Consider the following 21,474-nt stretch of genomic DNA (forward strand, 5'->3'; position numbering starts at 1 on the left):
GTGGCGCAGTGGTTGAGAGTCCGCCTGCCGATGCAGGGGACACGGGTTCGTGCCCCAGTCTCGGAAGATCCCACATGCCCCGGAGTGGCTGGGCCCGTGAGCCATGGCCACTGAGCCTGCGCGTCAGGAGCCTGTGCTCTGCAACAGGAGAGGCCACGATGGTGAGAGGCCCACGTACTGCAAAAAAAAAAAAAAAAACTAAAAATAGAGTTGCCATATGATCCAGCAATCTGACTCCTGGGCATATATCTGGATAAAACTCTAATTTGAAAAGATACATGCACCCCAATGTTCATAGCAGCACAATTTACAATTGCCAAGATATGGAAACAACCTAAATGTCCATCGACAGATGAATGGATAAAGAAGATATCTTCTTTATCCATTCATATATATATGTGTATATATATATATATACACATATATATATGAATGGATAATATGGAATATTACTCAGCCATAAGAAAAGAATGAAATCATGCCATTTGCAGCAACATGGATGGAACTAGAGATTATCATACTAAGCAAAGTTAAGTCAGAAAGAGAAAGACAAATACAATATAATATCACTTATATGTGGAATCTCAAATATAACACAAATAAACATATCTATGAAACAGAAACAGACTCACAGATATAGAGAACAGACTTGTGGTTGCCAAGGGGGGGTGACGGAGGGAAGGATTGGGAGTTTGGGATTAGCAGATGCAAACTATTACATATAGGATGGATAAAGCACAAGGTCCTACTGTATAGCACAGGAAACTATATTCAATATCCTACGATAAACCATAATGAAAAAGAACATGAAAAAGAATTTATATATGTATAGGGATCAATTTGCTGTACAGCAGAAATTAATACAACATTGTATATCAACTATACTTCAATAAATTTTTTTTTAATCTGATACTTAAATGGGTATTTCCAAAGACTGTGTGTATATCTTACTTGATGGAAAAATTAATTTTTTAATAAAGCCACCTATAAAATTACTGTCTTACTAATTTCCCATCATTCTCTATTATAAATGATGGGAAGTAAAACACATAATATGCTGGCCTGAAAATTTTGTCTAAGGCCATTAAAATGCTGATCATTGAAATCAAACGATTGAACACTGATGATTCTAATTGTCTCTTAACAGTTTATATTTCCTGTGCAGCAGCAACCTAAGTATCTTTTGTTTGCTATTAGCTACCCATTTTCCTCCCTGAACCACAGAATTTCCCATAATCCCCAATTTTACACCCACTGCTTCTATCATTATGGCATTGCCCTCCCTTCATTGCCTAATAAGGCTGGGCAATACTTTCACTCCGCACAGTTTAATACACAGCACTTTAATTTTGAGGATGGAGAATATATAAAATGAATTATATATATATATATATATAATTCCTTGCTTTATTAGGCTTATTGTATTGCATGCTGTGTTTACTTAAAAAGAGAACTACTCATACTACGTATAACATCCAAAAATGTTGTATATGGGCCCTTACTGAATTCATAAAGCTTTCCTTATAAGGCCAGGATCATCATAAAATGTATTTGTGAAGTGTTAATGGAAGAACATTTCCTATGTCTAGTCAGTAGCTTTCCCAATCTCTGCCAAGCTTTAAAAAAAAAAAAATTCTGCATTAAAACACATAAGAATCAATATTCCTCATTAGCAAATAATTCTTTGTTCATCAGTGAGCAATGCTACCAAAACGACAAATTAAGAACTGTGGATTTTTCAGCCTTCGCATTTTAGTGAATGCTTCAAATAGATAGTTTAACTTAAAGGGTTACCCCACCAATCATCCTGAGTTCCCAGAAGTTAAGAAAAGAATGGTGCTGATTCAATCACTTTCATATACTTGCCAAAATAGAGGGAAAGAACCTTGCTCATCATAACAGTAAATTCTCCTTTCTAAAGGGAGGATAATAATGCTAATCACCATTATAAAACTAATTAAAGAATTTTGAAATTATCTAAAAAGGTCCTCCAAGACCATTCAGAAAAGGAACACTATGTAATTTAAATAGTTTTTTGGTGTGTATTACTTTAAAAATTACATCATAGGCTCTATATATTGGCCTGCACAGGATTGGATTATATTTCTAATAAAACAAAAGCCACTCAGCTTCTGCTGCTGCTGTAATTGGCACGTCAGTCTTTCTGCCCGGTTAGCACAAGTTCCCATGAAAGATACTGAACCTACTTGAAGTTGTCAAAAATCCTTTAGAAAATAGGGGTTTTGGTGGAAGCAACCTGCCAATAATATTGAGCGAGCTAAATAAGGAAAAACGGCTAAGCAAGGCTGGCCCACATCCAAGCTCTGAACGCACTGTCGATGTGGCAGGGCATCCGTTCAAAAGATCATCTCCTCAGTAGCAGAAAAGCAAAGTTCAAAGTGAATGTTTCAAGGAAGCTAATTTCATGTTTGCATTTAATCTCCATATTAAAGAAACATCAGACAAATGGTATTTAGAGAAACTCTAAGGTTAAATCCAAATTCTGGGACTCAAACTATCTTTGCCTTTTGGGAGAATAGCCATTTGGGAGACTAAACAATAAATACAAAAATATTTTTACAAAGAACATTAGATTCCTCTATACTTTGTACTCTCAGAAGAAGAAAATGAGAGTATTCTGTTTCCTGATATACTGAACTAACCATATTCATTAGTCATTGGAGATGACTCTATTCGATATATCTTTCTTTAAGGGCTATCTGGCTCTCTTTCCCTTGGAATTCCAAATGTGCCAGGCTGCCACATCATCTTCTCCCAAAGTATAAAATATTCCTGGACAGGTAAAATAGTCTCTTTCACATGCCTTTTACTTTGGATATTTATATTTCCTATGTAATTTTAATGTACCTGTAAATCAAAAGCATCTACTGGAAGCAAAAAGCAGACCTGGGGTTTGGTGATATTTTGTGGTGCCAGGACCAGGAGCTATTAATGCATGTCTAAGGTTTTCATATCTTTCATATGGGTTGTATGCCATCTGAATCTTATTAAACTGCCGATGGCCATGATTGAGCCAGATTACTATGCAAAAAATTAGATACTGACAACAGAATGACTTCTGTTGAAACAGGCCTTCAAACTGAAATAATGGGGATTATATTGGAAAAAAATTCTTGAGCAAAGCTTTTTAATACATACAAATAATTGAGTAAACTAAGCCTACCCAATATCCTGCCTTCTGGTCTCTAGGCTCATCCACTGACCAGGCTTAGCCAACTTCAAACACCTGAGAGCTGATCCAATGATCCTGCCCAAGGTGGTGGGGCCCTGCTGGCTGTAACTCAGTGGGAAGCCATTACTGCAGTACAGACTGGAGAAAAGAAAACAGATTTTGTTTAATGGTTTTTCTCAAGTCTTTAGGAAAAGGGCAAAAGTAAATATAATTTCTATTCAGCCAGAGAGGGAGGGAAAACATTCACCCTAAAATCAAAGGAAGAAAAACAGAGGGTGGACCTTGGCTCTTTACATCTTATCCTTTTCCACAGAGAATTAAGACAGCTTACAGATACGAGTAAAGAAAAGGATAGAGGAAAATTTAAGTGAGGTGCTAAGTTGTGACCTAGAAGAAAGAATATAAATTGACCCACCATGGCTGAGCTCCATGCTTCTTCCCAACTAAACCCAAAGAAGAGTGGGATAGTGGTGTGCTTCTCATTAACAGAGAATAGGAAACATACTAGTATTCAGTGGAAGCAGGTATTTTCCTACTACTAATTTTTAAGAAAATTTTATGTGAGATTTCTTGCAGGCGTTCTAATTTATGTGATAGGCAAGGTCTTTGATGACATTCTCAAGGCAAATGTGATAACAGGTTTTACAGGTATATCAGTTGGGGTTCTCTGGAAAAACAGATCTAAAGATGTATTTCAAGGATTGGCTCATGGGATTATGGAGGCTAGCACATCTGAAATCTGTAAGGCAGGCCAGCAGGCTGGAAACTCAAGGCAGAATTTCTGTTACAATCTTGGGGCAGATTTATTTTTCTTTTTTTTTTTTCAGGAAACCTTAGTTTTTGCTCATAAAGCTTTCAACTAATTGGATGAGCCCACATACACTACCCAGGATAATCTCCTTTACTTACAGTCAACTGTTGTAAATGTTAATCACATCTACAAATTACCTTCACAGCAACAGCTAGACTAGTGTTTGACCAAACAACCGGGCACCATAGCCTAGCCAACCTGACACATAAAATGAACCATCATAACAGGCCTATGTTATTAATAGCATTTCTCATAAAAGTTAAGGGCACATGAGCAGAAGAAAGGTGCCTGAGAGATCAAGGTAATTTGAGCCATCACCGTAAAGGATCACGTAAATAAATTATAATATATTCTTACAATGAAATAGTATGCAACCAGTAAATAGCGTGATTTCAAACAATATTTAATAACATAAGAAAACATTCCTGATTTAGTAATAAGTAAAAGAAACAGAAATTTTAAATATATATATATATATATATATATGGTGTGTTCCCTACCTTGTAAAGTAAGTTACTAATTCATATAGTTTAGAATGGGAGGAAGTACTCCAAAATTTTAACAGCCGTATCTCTGAAACACAGAACTATAAGTGATTTTTATTATTTTCCTATATTTTCTATAATTTGTGTAAATTACTTTATAATTAGAAAAAAAGCATTGAATAGTCAATTTGACTATTTAATATCCTAATTTAAGATCTTAATCCTGACTCCTGCCTGAATGGCACATTAACTCAGCCATTCTGCAGAGGCCTCATAGCACCTGCAGTCAGAGCCAAGGTTTCCCCCCAAAAGTGGTTCTAGATCTATACCAGACATGAATAAATGGTAAACTAAGGTCTTAAAGTTCTTTTCCATATATCATCTCCAAAATTATTTGGTTTAAGTTGCTTTCAAAGCAGAAGTAACTTAAGACAGTAAAATAAATTGCCAATGTTGCTCCAAGGAAATGTCTGGTTTTGAGCAGGCTTCGAGAAAGCAACTGGATAATTTAGCTGCTGACTGGAATACAGCAAGGCCACTCACCCAGATGGTGGCAGAGTGACGTCTAGGATAAATGAGCACCTCTTCCTATATTCTGCAGGCTCTTCCACGACAGGAGTAAGAGAATGGATGGTCTTCTCCCTTTCCACAAACCTACTATTCTCCCTCCCATGTGGCACTTCAATGGTATGTACTTCAGGTCATTTTCCATCTGGGTTCCTCCCTTCTGGAAGGCCAGATCTTCCAGGAGGGCACAATACCCAAGGACTAGGGTCTATATTTTACTCCCTGTCGTCCAGATCCTGGCACAGATGGAGGTAGGCAGCCCCCTTTGGAGCTGAGGTCATTCACTGCATTCCTTCTGATTCACAGAGTTCTACGGAATCCACATCAGAGGGGCTCCCAGAAATAACTCTGGCAAGTGATGGCACAAGATAAATTATACTTATCCATCCTCTTGGGTTGATTTAAGCCTTTCCACTAAGCACACTCATTCCCAGAATTTCTTCCCCCCGGTCTGCCACAGTAGCTGAAATTCCCACCCTAAGATTCAGTCCTTCGGGTTAAGGACTGGACACCTCTGTTAAAATGCAAATATATGACTCACAAGATGTAACACATAGATTCATCAGCACTGTTTACACTTTAGAGAGGCACAAGAAGGAAGCAGAATGGTCTTCAAAAATGACCAAGACTTTAGAATTCCACTTAGGTACATCCGTGTCAAATCCAGTCAGGACAGATCCATGCCAATGATAGATTTCCAGTTGGTTCTCCTATAATGCAGACTGACTTTGAGAGAAGGACAAATTTTTTTTCCTCCCCTATAAGCTCTAGCAGCTCTGAAATGTCTGGATATACAAGCTAGTATTGAGTCTTTTTCTAGGAATAAGATGTATGCCTCTTGCCAATTTGCAATGTGCTCTTGTATTAGCTGCCAGGGAACCCAGTGAGCACAAGAAAGGCACCCTTGAGAATGCAGCTCCATTGTCCCCAAAGAATGACAGTGAAGCAAACTTGTTAACGGTTTTGCAGGCTCACTGGCTGCCCATGGAATTTCAAAATGTTCTGGGCAGAGGCAGGTTCTACCACATGCCTTTTAAGTTTTGACTGTTGATGACTCTGGAGAACAGATCTAATTTTGCCATGAATCAAGGCTATCTCCAGGAAACGTCGAGTGGAACTTGGTTTCCTAACATGAAATGGTGCCAGGAATCGGAGGAGTCTACTGCCTGCCTAAAAGAAGCATGAGGCTTTTAAGACTCCAAGGGCAAAATTAGACTAATCTAAATTATAAATAAAACTCTTGGAGTTCCTTAAAAATAAGCACTATATAAATAAAAGGCATAGAATATCTGAAGTTTTACAGTATATTTTGGACCCTTATGTATTTTGGCACACTGATTCTAGACATTCTATGAATGTGTGTATATTGTGAGCTTGTTGTGTGTCATGAGCTTGTTATCTCCCCGAGTCTGTCACCAACCCTTTATTTTTGTCCTATTAACCACCCATCATGTCATCTTCCTTAAACTTGCCATGTGCAGCCTCCTTCCAGAGGCATACTCCATCAAGGTTTCTTTTTAGTTTTATCCTAGAATAAAATAAGCTTTAAGTCATTTTTTTCTCAAATAAGAGTATAAAAACTAGATGCTTTTTTGAGCCTCACAAATATATAATGCTACTTATTTCTGTCCCACAAAACAGCACTTTGGCATCATCCCCTGGACATGCCACGCAAAGCCACATTTGGTGGATAACCCCTACATGGATAACCCCTACGTGAGAAGGCATTCTCTTCCCTGCCCAAGGCACTGGATTATCCTGCCTAATTGGCTACCATGTGTGGACCTCATTAGAAGAACTTGCAAGTGCTATACATGGTAAAGAATGTATTTCTGATAATATTTCAGTTAGGTTTGGACCAAGGCCAAGAGGCTCTCTGGCAGACTAAAGCCACTTTACCAACACTTCACTTTTAGCAAAAAGATTCGTGATAAGGAAATATAAGCAAGACATCTAGGATCAAAAGGTCACACCACCCCACTTCCTCACCCCACTCTTCCACCTCTTTTTAAGCGTGAGGAAACATTCCCAGGCAATTAGTCATGACCTCTTTTCTACCTCAGTCCTTCTCCTGCTAGTTTTTACTAAGAGAGTTTGCTTCAAGGGCTTTCAAAATTCAGGGTCAAGTTTTGGAAGATGTTTTTAAAGATGTGAATACCAGAACAACTTCATCCAATTGAACACAGCAATTCCTCCTCTAACACAGAATATTGTCGTTCTAAATAAATTTTTATTATTTAAAAAAATGCTTTATTAATGAAGGGAAAGACTGCATAATATAAATAATAACAGTGCTTGATTTAAAATAGTTTCTAGGAAAGGAATAAAAATATAGATTTCTGTGTATTATTCTGTTTTGTTGCTTCATATGCTCATGATTTGCCAAAGCCAATGAGAGAAAAAGGTGCCAGTTTTTGAGCCTGGTTTGAAATTCTACTTTAGCCAGTACTAAGTGAGGAGACATGACCCATATGATTAATGGACTCATAAAGAAGTAAAGATGAACATTACATTAGAAGACATCTGAATAACTCTCTTACTCTAGGGATGAGAAACCCATGCCCACAAATGCTAAGTATCCTTAGAAGCAATCATACAAGGACCTTCAAGATGGCGGAGGAGTAAGACGCGGAGATCACCTTCCTCCCCACAAATACATATCAGAAATACATCTACATGTGGAACAACTCCTACAGAACACCTACTGAGTGCTAGCAGAAGACCTCAGACTTCCCCAAAAGGCAAGAAACTCCCCACGTACCTGGGTAGGGCAAAAGAAAAAAGAAAAAACAGAGACAAAAGAATAGGGACAGGACCTGCACCTCTGGGAGGGAGCTGTGAAGGAGGAAAAGTTTCCACACACTAGAAGCCCCTTCATGGGCAGAGACTGCAGGCAGAGGAGGTGGGAAGCTTCGGAGCCACGGAGGAGAGCGCAGCAACAGGGGTGCAGAGAGCAAAGCGAAGAGATTCCTGCACAGAGGATCGGTGCCGACCAGCACTCACCAGCCCGAGAGGCTTGTCTGCTCACCCGCCGGGACGGGTGGGGGCTGGTAGCTGAGGCTCGGACTTCGGAGGTCAGACCCCAGGGAGAGGAATGGGGTTGGCTGCCTGAACACAGCCTGAAGGGGTCTAGTGCGCCACAGCTAGTCAGGAGGGAGTCCGGAAAAACGTCTGGAGCTGCCTAAGAGGAAAGAGACCATTATTTCGGGGTGAGTGAGGAGAGGGGATTAAGAGCACAGCCTAAATGAATTTCAGATACGGGCGTGAGCCGTGGCTATCAGCGTGGACCCCAGAGACGGGCATGAAACGCTAACGCTTTTCTGCAGCCACCAAGAATCCTCTGTGCAAGAACAGGTCACTATCCACACCTCTCCTCCTGGGAGGCTGTGCAGCCCGCCAGTGCCAGGGTCCCGTGAACCAGGGACAACTTCCCCGGGAAAACACACGGCACGTCTCAGGCTGTTGCAATGTCACACCGGCCTTTGCCGCCACAGGCTCCCCCTGCATTCCATACCCCTCCCTCTCCCTGGCCGGAGTGAGCCAGAGCCCCCTAATCAGCTGCTCCTTTAACCCCGTCCTGTCTGAGCGAAGAACAGATGCCCTCAGGCGACCTACACGCAGAGGTGGGGCCAAATCCAAAGCTGAACCCCAGGAGCTGTGCGAATAAAGAAGAGAAAGGGGAATCTCTCCCAGCAGCCTCAGGAGCAGCAGATTAAATCTCCACAATCAACTTGATGTACCCTGCATCTGTGGAGTACCTGAATAGACAATGAATCATCCCAAAATTGAGGCAGTAGAATTTGGGAGCAACTGTAGACTTGGGGTTTGCTGTATGTGACTGTATGCTGTATGAAACTAGGGACTGACTAGTTTCTGATTTACATGTTTATCTTAGTTTAGTTTTCAGCGCTTGTTATCATTGGTGGATTTGTCTATTGTTTCGTTGTTTCATTTATTGGTTTATTGGTTTCATTGCTCTCTTCTTTTTTTATTACTTTTTTATTTTAATAATTTTTTTAACTATTTTATTTTATTTTTTAATTATCTTTTTTTCTTTCTGTTTTTCTCCCTTTTCTTCTTCCGTGTGGCTGACAGGGTCTTGGTACTCCAGCCTGGTGTCAGGTCTAAGCCTCTGAGGTGGGAGAGTCCAGTTCAGGACACTGGACCACCAGAGACCTCCTGGCCCCATGTAATATCAATCACTGAGAGCTCTCTCAGGGATATGTCTCAACGCTTAGTCCCAGCCCCACCCAATGGCCAGACAAGATCCAGTGTTGGATGCCCCATGTCACACAACTACCAAGACAGGAACACAACCCCACCCCTTAGCAGAGAGTCTGCCTAAAATTATACTAAGTTCACAGACACCCCAAAACACACCACTGGACACAGCCCTGCACACCAGAAAGACAAGATCCAGAGCCACCCACCAAAACACAGGCACAAGTCCCCTCCACCAGGAAGCCTACACAACCCACTGAACCAACCTTACCCACTGGGGGCAGACACCAAAAACAACGGGAACTGTGAACATGCAGCTGTGAAAAGGAGACCCCAAACACAGTTAAGCAAAGTGACAAGACAGAGAAATACGCAGCAGGTGAAGGCACAAGACAAAAACCCACCAGACCAAACAAATGAAGAGGAAATAGGCAGTATACATGAAAAAGAATTCAGAGTAATGATAGTAAAGATGATCTAAAATCTTGGAAATAGAATGGAGAAAATACAAAAAATGTTTAACAAGGACCTGGAAGAACTGAAGAGCAAACAAACAATGATGAACAACACAATAAATGAAACGAAAAATTCTCTAGAAGGAATCAATAGCAGAAAAACTGACACAGAAGAACGGATAAGTGACCTGGAAGATAAAACAGTGGAAATAACTATCACACAGCAGGATAAAGAAAAAAGAATGAAAAGTATTGAGGACAGTCTCAGAGACCACTGGGACAACATTAAATGCACCAACATTCGAATTATAGGCGTCCCATAAGAAGAGAAAAAGAAAGGGACTGAGAAAATATTTGAAGAGATTATAGTTGAAAACTTCCCTAACATGGGAGAGGAAATAGTCAATCAAGTCCAGGAAGCACAGAGAGTCCCATACAGGATAAATCCAAAGAGAAACATGCCAAGACACATATTAATCAAACTATCAAAAATTAAATACAAAGAAAAAATATTAATAGCAGCAAGGGAAAAACAACAAATAACATACAAGGGAATCCCCATAACGTTAACAGCTGATCTTTCAGCAGAAATTCTGCAAGACAGAAGGGAGTGGCAGAACATATTCAAAGTGATGAAAGGAAAAACCTACAACCAAGATTACTCTACCTAGCAAGGATCTCATTCACATTCGATGGAGAAATTAAAACCTTTACAGACAAGAAAGTTAAGAGAATTCAGCACCACCAAACCAGCATTACAACAAATGCTAAAGGAACTTCTCTAAGCAGGAAACATAAGAGAAGGAAAAGACCTACAATAAAAAAAACAAAACAATTAAGAAAACAGTAATAGGAACATACTTATCGATAATTACCTTAAATGTAATGGATTAGATGCTCCAACTAAAAGACACAGACTGGCTGAATGGATACAAAAACAAGACCCGTATATATGCTGTCTACAAGAGACCCACTTCAGACCTATGGACACATACAGACTGAAAGTGAGGGGATGGAAAGAGATATTCCATGCCAATGGAAATCAAAAGAAAGCTGGTGTAGCAATTCTCAGATCAGACAAAACAGACTTTAAAATAAAGACTATTACAAGAGACAAAGAAGGACACTACATAATGATCAAGGGATCGATCGAAGAAGAAGATATAACAATTGTAAATATTTATGCACCCAACATAGGAGCACCTCAATACATAAGGCAAATGCTAACAGCCGTAAAGGGGAAATCAACAGTAATACAATAATAGTAGGGGACTTTAACACCCCACTTTCACCAATGGACAGAACAACCAAAATGAAAATAAATAAGGAAACACAAGATTTAAATGATATATTAAACGAGATGGATTTAATTGATATTTATAGGACATTCCATCCAAAACACAGAATACACTAACTTCTCAAGTGCTCATGGAACATTCTCCAGGATAGATCATATCTTGGGTCACAAATCAAGCCTTGGTAAAATTGAAATCGTATCAAGTATCTTTTCTAATCACAACACTATGCGACTAGATATCAAGTAAAGGAAAAAAACTGTAAAAAAATACAAACACATGGAGGCTAAACAATATGCTACTAAATAACCAAGGGATCAAAGAGGAAATCAAACAATACCTAGAAACAAATGACAATGAAAACATGATGGCCCAAAACCTATGGGATGCAGCAAAAGCAGTTCTAAGAGGGAAGTTTATAGCAATACAATCCTACCTCAAGAAACAAGACACATCTCAAATAAACAACTTAACCTTACACCTAAAGCACTTAGGGATAGAAGAACAAGAAAACCCCGAAGTTAGCAGAAGGAAAGAAATCATGAAGATCAGCTCAGAAATAAGTGAAAGAGAAATGAAGGAAACAATAGCAAAGATCAATAAAACTAAAAGCTGGTTCTTCGAGAAGATAAACAAAAATGATAAACCATTAGCCAGACTCATCAAGAAAAAAAGGGAGAGCTTGACCTGCTCCTCGGAGGCCACAGTCTCTGGCCTCACATCGGCCTGCTGTGGCTGACCGTGCCCAGCCCGGTTGTACTAACTCAGCTCAACCCGCTGCAGTCAGTTCATCCCAGCCAGCTCCTGCCTCTTTGCCAGGTCCTGCCAAACCAGCTCAGCCAGCTGTGACCAACACAACCCAAGCGGGTTGGACTGACCATACCCAGCCTAGTGTCCCTCAGTCTGCTGCACCTAGGCCTGCACCCTACAAAATTTCATCTTGCACTTCTCTCCAGCGGGAGCCTGTTCCCCCTGCTGTGACTAAGCACCAGTCTGCACCCAAGCTCCAAACCCCATTTCTATTCCAAGACTTCAGCAAGCAATGAATTCCATGGAGGGAACCCAATGTTTCTGAGCCAGTACTGTCAAAGCCCATCAAACAAGAGCAGAGGGCAGAGCGGGAGGCCATGAAGAAGCGGGCTCAACAAGAACGTGAGAATGCTGCCAAATACAACTCTTTGGGGAAACTGCATTTTCATTGAGAGGGAAAAAGAAATGGAAATTGCTGACTACTACGGATATGTAAAGTAAGAGCTGCTAGGATTGTTGGTGCCACCTTGGGTACCAGCTGTTCTTCCATACATAGATAAGATAGGTATAAATTTCTCTTTTTATTTTGATATATTTTAAAACAATAAAACTGAATAAATAAGTGTAATAGAATTAATAGATGAGTAATAAACCTTTTGAATTTTGAAAAAAGAAGAAAAAAAGGAGAAGAGTCAAATCAACAGAATTAGAAATGAAATAGAAGTAACAACTGACACTGCAGAAATACAAAGGATCATGAGAGATTACTACAAGCGAATATTTGCCAATAAAATGGACAACCTGGAAGAAATGGACACATTTTTAGAAAAGCACAACCTCCTGAGACTGAACCAGGAAGAAATAGAAAATATAAACAGACCAATCACAAGCACTGAAATTGAAACTGTGATTAAAAGTCTTCCAACAAACAAAAGCCCAGGACCAGATGGCTTCACAGGCGAATTCTATCATACATTTTGAGAAGAACTAAAACACATCCTTCTCAAACTCTTACAAAATATACCAGAGGGAGGAACACTCCCAAACTCATTCTACGAGGTCACCATCACCCTGATACAAAAACCAGACAAAGACGTCACAAAAAAAGAAAACTATAGGCCAATATCACTGATGAACATAGATGCAAAAATCCTCAGCAAACTACTAGCAAACAGAATCCAGCAGCACAGTAAAAGGATCATACACTATGATCAAGTGGGGTTTATCCCAGGAATAAAAGAATTCTTCAATATATGCAAATTAATCAATGTGATACACCATATTAACAAACTGAAGGATATAAACCATATGATAATCTAAATAGATGCAGAAAAAGCTTTCCACAAAATTCATCACCCATTTATGATAACACTCTCCAGAAAGCAGGCATAGAGGGAACCTACCTCAACATAATAAAAGCCATTATGACAAATCCACAGCCAACCTCATTCTCAATGGTGAAAAACTGAAACCATTCCCTCTAAGATCAGGAACAAGACAAGGTTGCCCACTCTCACCACTATTATTCAACATAGTTCTGGAAGTTTTAGCCACAGCAATCAGAGAAGAAAAACAAATAAAAGGAATCCAAATCAGAAAAGAAGAAGTAAAGCTGTTACTGATAAAGTAAAGCAGATGACATGATACTATACATAGAGAATCCTAAAGATGCTACCAGAAAACTACTAGAGCTAATCAATGAATTTGGTAGAGTAGCAGGATACAAAATTAATGCAAAGAAATCTCTTTCATTCTATACACTAATGATGAAAAATCTGAAAGAGAAATTAAGGAAACACTCCTATTTACCATTGCAACAAAAAGAATAAAATATCTCAGAATAAACCTACCTAAGGAGAAAAAAGACCTGTATGCAGAAAACTATAAGACACTGATGAAAGAAATTAAAGATGATACAAATAGATAGAGAGATATACCATTTTCTTGGATTAGAAGAATCAACACTGTGAAAATGACTCTATTACCCAAAGCAATCTACAGATTCAATGCAATCCCTAGCAAACTACCAATGGCATTTTTCACAGAACTAGTACAAAAAAATTCACAATTTGAATGGAAACACAAAAGACACCGAATAGCCAAAGCAATCTTGAGAAAGAGAAACAGAGCTGGAGGAATCAGGCTCCCTGACTTCAGACTATACTACAAAGCTACAATAATCAAGACTGTATGGTACTGGCACAAAAACAGAAATATAGATCAAAGGAACAGGATACAAAGCTGAGATACACCCACACACATATGGTCACCTTATCTTTGATAAAGGAGGCAAGAATATACAATGGAGAAAAGACCACTTCTTCAATAAGTGGTGCTGGGAAAACTGGACAGCTACATGTAAAAGAATGAAATTAGAACACATCCTAACAGCATATAAAAATAAACTCAAAATGGATTAAAAACCTAAATGTAAGGCCAGACACTATAAAACTCTTAGAGGAAAACATAGACAGAACACTCTATGACTTAAATCACAGCAAGATCCTTTTTGACCCACCTCCTGGAGAAATGGAAATAAAAACAAAAATAAACAAATGGGACCTAATGAAACTTAAAAGCTTCTGCACAGCAAAGGAAACCATAAACAAGATGAAAAGACAACCCTCAGAATGGGAGAAAACATTTGCCAATGAAGCAACTGACAAAGGATTAATCTCCAAAATCTACAAGCAGCTCATGCAGCTCAATATCAAAAAAACAAACAACCCAATCCAAAAATGGGCAGAGGACCTAAATAGACATTTTTCCAAAGAAGATAAACAGATTGCCACCAAACACATGAAAGAATGTTCAACATCACTAATCATTAGAGAAATGCAAATCAAAACTACAATGAGGTATCACCTCACACTGGTCAGAATGGCCATCATCAAAAAATCTACAAACAGTAAATGCTGGAGAGGGTGTGGGGAAAAGTGAACCCTCTTGCACTGTTGGTGGGAATGTAAATTGATACAGCCACTATGGAGAACAGTATGGAGGTTCCTTAAAAAACTAAAAATAGAACTACCATACGACCCAACAATCCCACTACTGGGCATATACCCTGAGAAAACCTTAATTCAAAAAGAGTCATGGGGCTTCTCTGGTGGCGCAGTGGTTGAGAGTCCGCCTGCCGATGCAGGGGACACGGGTTCGTGCCCCGGTCCAGGAAGATCCCACATGCCGCGGAGCGGCTAGGCCCGTGAGCCATGGCCGCTGAGCCTGCTCGTCTGGAGCCTGTGCTCCGCAACGGGAGAGGCCACAACAGTGAGAGGCCCGCGTACCACAAAAAAATTAAAATAAAAGAGTCATGTACAACAATGTTCATTGCAGCACTATTTACAATAGCCAGGACATGGAAGCAACCTAAGTGTCCCTCGACAGATTAATGGATAAAGAAGATGTGGCACATATATACAATGGAATATTACTCAGCCATAGAAAGAAATGAAATTGAGTTATTTGTAGTAAGGTGGATGGACCTCTAGCCTGTCATACAGAGTGAAGTAAGTCAGAAAGAGAAAAACAAATACTGTATGCTAACACATATATATGGAATCTAAAAAAAAAAAAAAAGGTTCTGAAGAACCTAGGGACAGGACAGGAATAAAGACGCAGATGTAGAGAATGGACTTGAGAACGCAGGGAGGAAGAAGGGTAAGCTGGGACGAAGTGAGAGAGTGGCATGTACATATATACACTACCAAATGTAAAATAGATAGCTAGTGGGAAGCAGCCTCATGGCACAGGGAGATCTGCTCGGTGCTTTGTGACCACCTAGAGGGGTGGGATAGGGAGGGTGGGAGGGAGACGCAGAGGGAGGGCATATAGAGATATATGTATACGTATAGCTTATTCACTGTTATAAATCAGAAACTAACACAGCATTGTAAAGCAATTATACTCCAATAAAGTCGTTTAAAAAAAAAGAAGAAGCAATCCTACAAGGGGCTTAGCAATGGTTCACAGCATGCTCCGGTGGATAATCTTTTGACATATGACCACGAGCAAAATGTGTAAGTTTCGTAAGCCTCAGCTTGCTGATCAGTAAGATCGGGCTAAAAATCACGCAAGCCTCATATGCATCATGAGGAATCAACAAGTTAATAAAAATCAAGCACTTAATCTGGTACACAGGAGGAACTGAATAAATATTTGATATACTGTTGTAAGAGGCAGGGTTGAAGGAAGAATCAGAGTAAGAGAGCCAAGCTGATGGGTTGGGTTTTTTTTCCTGATTATCTTCCTCCAAGAACTGACAATCAATGGAGTAACGGGGACATTTTTCAGAACACACAGTCCAGAAAAATCTCTAGTATAATACAAAAATGTTGATGTAAACTGGAACTTCACTCCATATTAGAGAGATAGTAAGCCTAGGGGTTAAAAGCATGTACTCGAGCTAAACAGCATGGATTCAAATCCCATCTCCTCTACTTTTTAGCCAAAAATTTTAAGCAACTTAACTTCTCTGTGTTTCATTTTCCTCCTCCATAAAAGGGGATAATAATAGTATCTAACTCACAGGGTTGTTGTGAAAATGAATTTAGTTAATATTTGGAAATCACTTACCACAGTGTCTGTGCATGTAGTATAATGCATTAGGTATTATTATTATTATGTTATAAGACCATCTTGCAAACCATCCAGGATATATTTATACTGGAAGCACCCAAAGAAACTTAAAGAAATAATTTTACTTCTAACACCATCCAGAATCACAGATTCTGATAATGGGATTATACCGAGGCACCAGCATATAAATCTATTGCTCCAATTCTACTCTTAAGAATAATTCACTAGAATTTTTTAAATGCCTGATTCTGAAACGCACTGGGTGACCCAAAGATAACAGTGTGGAAATAGAATTTCATTCACACCTACCATTGGAGTTAGTGCTTGTCAACTTCTCTTCACCCTGAGGCAATCCTGGTAGACTGTTGGAAATACAGCAGGGAGGACTTTCTATTTAGTAGAAAGTAGATTTTAATCATCTTTTTTGGTTTTGTTATTGTGAAATCATAGCATTTTTAGGGAGTGATGCACTAGTCCAATCATTTTACAGATGAGGAAACCGAGATCTACAAAGGTAGTGACAGCCAACATGGAGCTGGTAAATAATGAAGACCAGAGGGGATAATATTTTAAGAACATTAGACCACCTTCTCTAAGTTATCAGAGAGAGCTCCAACTTCACACTATAAATCTGATTAACTGGATCCATATTTTATAAATAAGGAGCTTAAATTGTAGCAGTATTTCACCCAGTTGAACTTCAGATTACTTCAGATGAAAGTAATGTGTCTTTTTGGATATCAGACTCTCGCTTAAGAATTTATATACTTTAAAATTCCTGTTACAGAGAACATAAATAGTACATTGAGTTTGATCAGTCAGTGAAAAATTAATCTCAGGGGGTAAATGCTTCATTTTCCAGGGCATCGGAGAACTAAATAACAAGCAATTTACTAAATTCCGTCCTGGTCCTGAAATCTTCTGTTTATGTAATTTGGATGTGTAGCTTACCCATAGAGGCTGGTCACTCCTTGTCACTCCTTGCAGGACCACCTCTCCTGAATATAATCATCACAATATATCACCATATGCATTCACTGTGATTCAGATATGCAAACTATAGCGCTTTTTTTTTAATCTAATGTTCAGAGTTAATTATATCTCTTAGCTCATGATATACCATCATTTAACCTCACAAGGCCTATATCATGTTTTATTAATTTTTATTGTTTCCCCCTTAACTTCTCATCATAACTTCCATTCCCCTTGTTGCTAGAGGCATCCACACAAATGTTTATAAGACATAAATGTATTTAGGTATGTTTGTATCTTTGAGAAATAGGTAATACTGTTTATGTTGTAGGTATTTAATTTATATACATCTAACAGTGCTATAGAACAATTTTTTTCTTTTTTCATTCAACATATGTTTTTAAGATCTATCCATGTTGCTTTATGTACATCTAGATAATTAATTCTGAGTGGTGTGTAGAATTCCACTACCTATGTATATTCTATAATTCACTAATTCATTCCCCTAGCAATGGATACCTCACTTACCACCAACTTTCTGTCTTCCCAGATAAACATACTCATACATGTTCCCTTATAGTCCCATGTCAGAGTGGCTCTAGAGTATATACTCAGGAGTGGGAATCTTAGTGTATATGACCAGATTTCTCTAAGCCAGAAAACTCCCCAGAATAGCTGTATCAAGTTAGACCTCCACTAACAGGGAAAGATAGTTTCCCAACTCCCTCAGCAATAGTTGGTATTACCTGACTTTCTGATGTTCATCTATCTAATAGGTGGTAGAATGCTTTTGGACCTATTCTAGTCTACCAGTTCTCTCAAATGTTTGCGCCTTCTCCCTTTGGTTCATGAGGACTTCTGGATCCTGTACATGCCTTGTACAGGCCCTGGGCAACTAGAAATACTATCTCAGGACCATCTACGTAGACTCTTCCTCACAATCCTGCTCTACTGTTTCCACATCACAGAGGGCCATGCTGACCTCACAACTTTTCTTATGGGCTTTCATTCTCCCCTCAGGAGAGAGGGGAATTCCAGGCTCTCCTAAAACCTTTCTGGATGTTTCTACCCATCCTATGGAAGTTTTCATGCATGGAGCCCATACACAAATGCTGAGTTCTTGCCCTTTTCCCTCCCTCCCTCTCTCTCTTCCTTCCTTCTTTCCTTTCTCTCTTCTCCCTCTGCCTTCTAGAATTTGAAGGGTTTTCAACTTCTCCCTTTTTTTTTTTTTTTTTTGTTTGCGGTACGCAGGCCCCTCACTGCTGTGGCCTCTCCCGTTGCGGGCCACAGGCTCCGGACGCGCAGGCTCAGCGGCCATGGCTCACGGGCCCAGCCGCTCCGTGGCATGTGGGATCTTCCCGGACTGGGGCACGAACCCATGTCCCCTGCATCGGCAGGCGGACTCTCAATCACTGTGCCACCAGGGAATCCCCCTGTATTGTGTTTTTAAGGGATAAGCAGGAATTTAACACAGACGTTGTTTCTTATAGGACTAAGAACTGCTTTTTTAGAGTCATCCAAAAGAGCAAAAGCCATAGACCTCATGTAAACCTTATACAACATGGCCTTTCCTTATACAAACATATTAAAATGTTTCAGAATTGCTTTTGTCCAAAACTTACACAACGCATCCTCTCTAGGAAAATAAAAATAAAAATCCTACTCTCTGTAAACTGAGTAGTCCAAACAATATCTCACTTTTATTCCAAGAAAATAGGAATAGCCAAATCCAGGATAATAATTAACAAAAATAAAAGCTTCCCTCAACAACTGTCCACACTCCTGCACAGCTCCAGAGCACAGGGCCAAGAGGAAAGATAACAAAGCCTTAGCTGGATTTAAAACAGTGTACAGAAACATTTAAAGCTTCTTCTCTTCCAGTCCAGAAAGCAGTCGGCAGGAAAGGGACCCAAGCCCAATATGTATAGTCAAGCGCAAAGTCTTTCCTGAAGGTCTTCAGAATACAGAACATTCTCCAAAACCCCTGGGGCACCCTACTAAAAAATGTTGAGACATAAAGCCTACCTTCAGAACACTACCAGTTTTCCCCCTTGGGCTCTATCCTCTCAACATCTCAGCTCTATCAGGGTATAAGCAGCATACTATAAACCTGCCTGGAAAACCCAGAGATTTCCAACCAAATTCAGACTGGGCTGTGCCACAGCTACAAGGCAATATATTAGGTTACACCTGATGAACTATGTTTCCCTCTTATAAATGAGCCAAGTGTTCCTCAATTTAGATCCAGGAGATCACTGAGTTTATAACAAAGTGCAGTGGGTGGGAAGAGAATAAAGGCCAAGATCCAAAATGGGTATTAGGACAGGGTGGCTAAGGTGGCTGAAAAATATAGATCAGTAGGACGATGGAGTGATAATGGATGAGGAAGAAAAAGCAAGAGATTAAATGATATTGTCATAGCGATTATGCCTGAGGAAAGGAATCTCCCTTTAAATAAGACTTTGCAAATGTTGCATTACTTTCAAGTCTCAAAAGAAAGAAAATTATCACAACAGCTATCATTTAGTTTTCACTACCATGTGCCAGGTGCTGTTCCAAAATGCATTACATAGATAGTTGTCTCTTGTATCCATGGGGGGATTAGTTCCAGGACCCTAAAGATACCAAAATCTGTGGATTCTCTAGTTCCTTGTAAAAAACGGTGTAGTACATACAGTTGGCCTACTTCAGCAGATGTGGAAACCTAAAATAGGAGAGCCAACAGTATTAACTTACTTAATCCCCACAACAACCCCTGGCATTGTTGTTATTTATTATTGTCAGGCCCCTTTTTCAGAGGAGGAAAATGAGGCACAGAGAGGTGAAAGTCACACAGCTAGTAAATGGCAGAACCAGGAAAAAAACTCAGAGAGTTGAGCTTAGAGCCCACTCACTTTACCACTCCACATACTTTCTTTCAACAGAGAAAGCTAGGGGCCTATAATTCTTGGCCCATATATTAATAGCTCATGCTTGTGTCTGGGTCTCCTGGTTACCACTAGGAAGGAAGGACCCCAGGGTAGCACGGTGGTCCTCTCTAACCTCTCAGCTTCTGAACATCACCCCATCACCACACACAGTAGGAAACAAGCTCTCTTTCAGGCCAGAGTGAGTATAAGGTATGGTTTATGAAAGGGTCCTATTTGGTCCTTTCTGTTTGACCCCCTATTAAGTTCCCATAAAGCTTCCTGGTGAAAGAAAAGCTTCCTTAATAAGAAATTCTCCATGAGGGCAAACCTGTCATTCTCTCGGGCCAGATTGTCATGGAAACTTTTATAAAGAGGAGCCTAACACTCAAGTCTTCAGGCTGCAAAAGAATCCATGCAGTTGTTCTTTTGTAAAATTATACAGATTTATTCATTGCAACAAGTGAGGCAATGACACAAGTTCCTTTTACTGATGAACGGAATTGGAACCTAATGAGAACAGTCAGAATTTCATTTGTCAAATCTCGTGCCACTCAGCTAACCCTCATACTGCAGTCCTCAAACAACCCTAACAATGCATTTAAAAACAATAATCACTAGACCAGAATTATAAAATAATTGTGAATTGAAAAACAAATGCATAGCTTTTAAAAATAATGCTCAGACATCTTAGTGTAAACAATAACAAGGTCTTTTCTTCTAAAGCAGGAGTCAGCAAACTATAGCCCTTGGGCCAAATTTGGCTCATTGCCTGTTTTTATACAACCCAGAGCTAAAAATGTTTTTTACATTTTTAAATTGTTGGAAAAAAATCAACAGAAGAACATGTTAAAATCATATGAAATATAATACTTAATACCTAAAGTTTTATTGGAACACAGGAACTTACTGTGTTCATTTACTTACTGTCTATGGCTGCTTTCACACTACAAACGCACAAAGCCTAAAATATTTATTATCTGGCTCTTTACAGAAAAAGTTTGCCAACCCCTTTCTAAAGTGATAAATGATAAATATATTGCCCTGACAAATTTCTCATGATCTAATTATCACAACTGTCGTTTTTAATCGTTAGAAAACAGTGAAGCATTCTGTGACCTATCCCAGTAATTAATTTCTAAAACCCTATTCTAAATAGACATTGCAGTCTATTATTCGCCCTCATGATAAGTTTCGATCCCTTAATTGTTTCAAGGGGTGTGTTTTCTCTTACACTGAAA

At 39.3% G+C, this 21,474-nt stretch overlaps 1 protein-coding gene across 5 annotated transcripts in view; it reads right to left on the minus strand.

Moving 5' to 3' along the window:
* Positions 1-21,474, minus strand: part of MTERF1 (mitochondrial transcription termination factor 1) — a 606,108-nt gene that overhangs the window by 454,138 nt on the left and 130,496 nt on the right. The gene's annotated exons all lie outside the window — the stretch shown is intronic.

Source organism: Globicephala melas, chromosome 9 (assembly GCF_963455315.2).
Source record: "Globicephala melas chromosome 9, mGloMel1.2, whole genome shotgun sequence".
In the NCBI taxonomy this organism is placed as follows: domain Eukaryota; kingdom Metazoa; phylum Chordata; class Mammalia; order Artiodactyla; family Delphinidae; genus Globicephala; species Globicephala melas.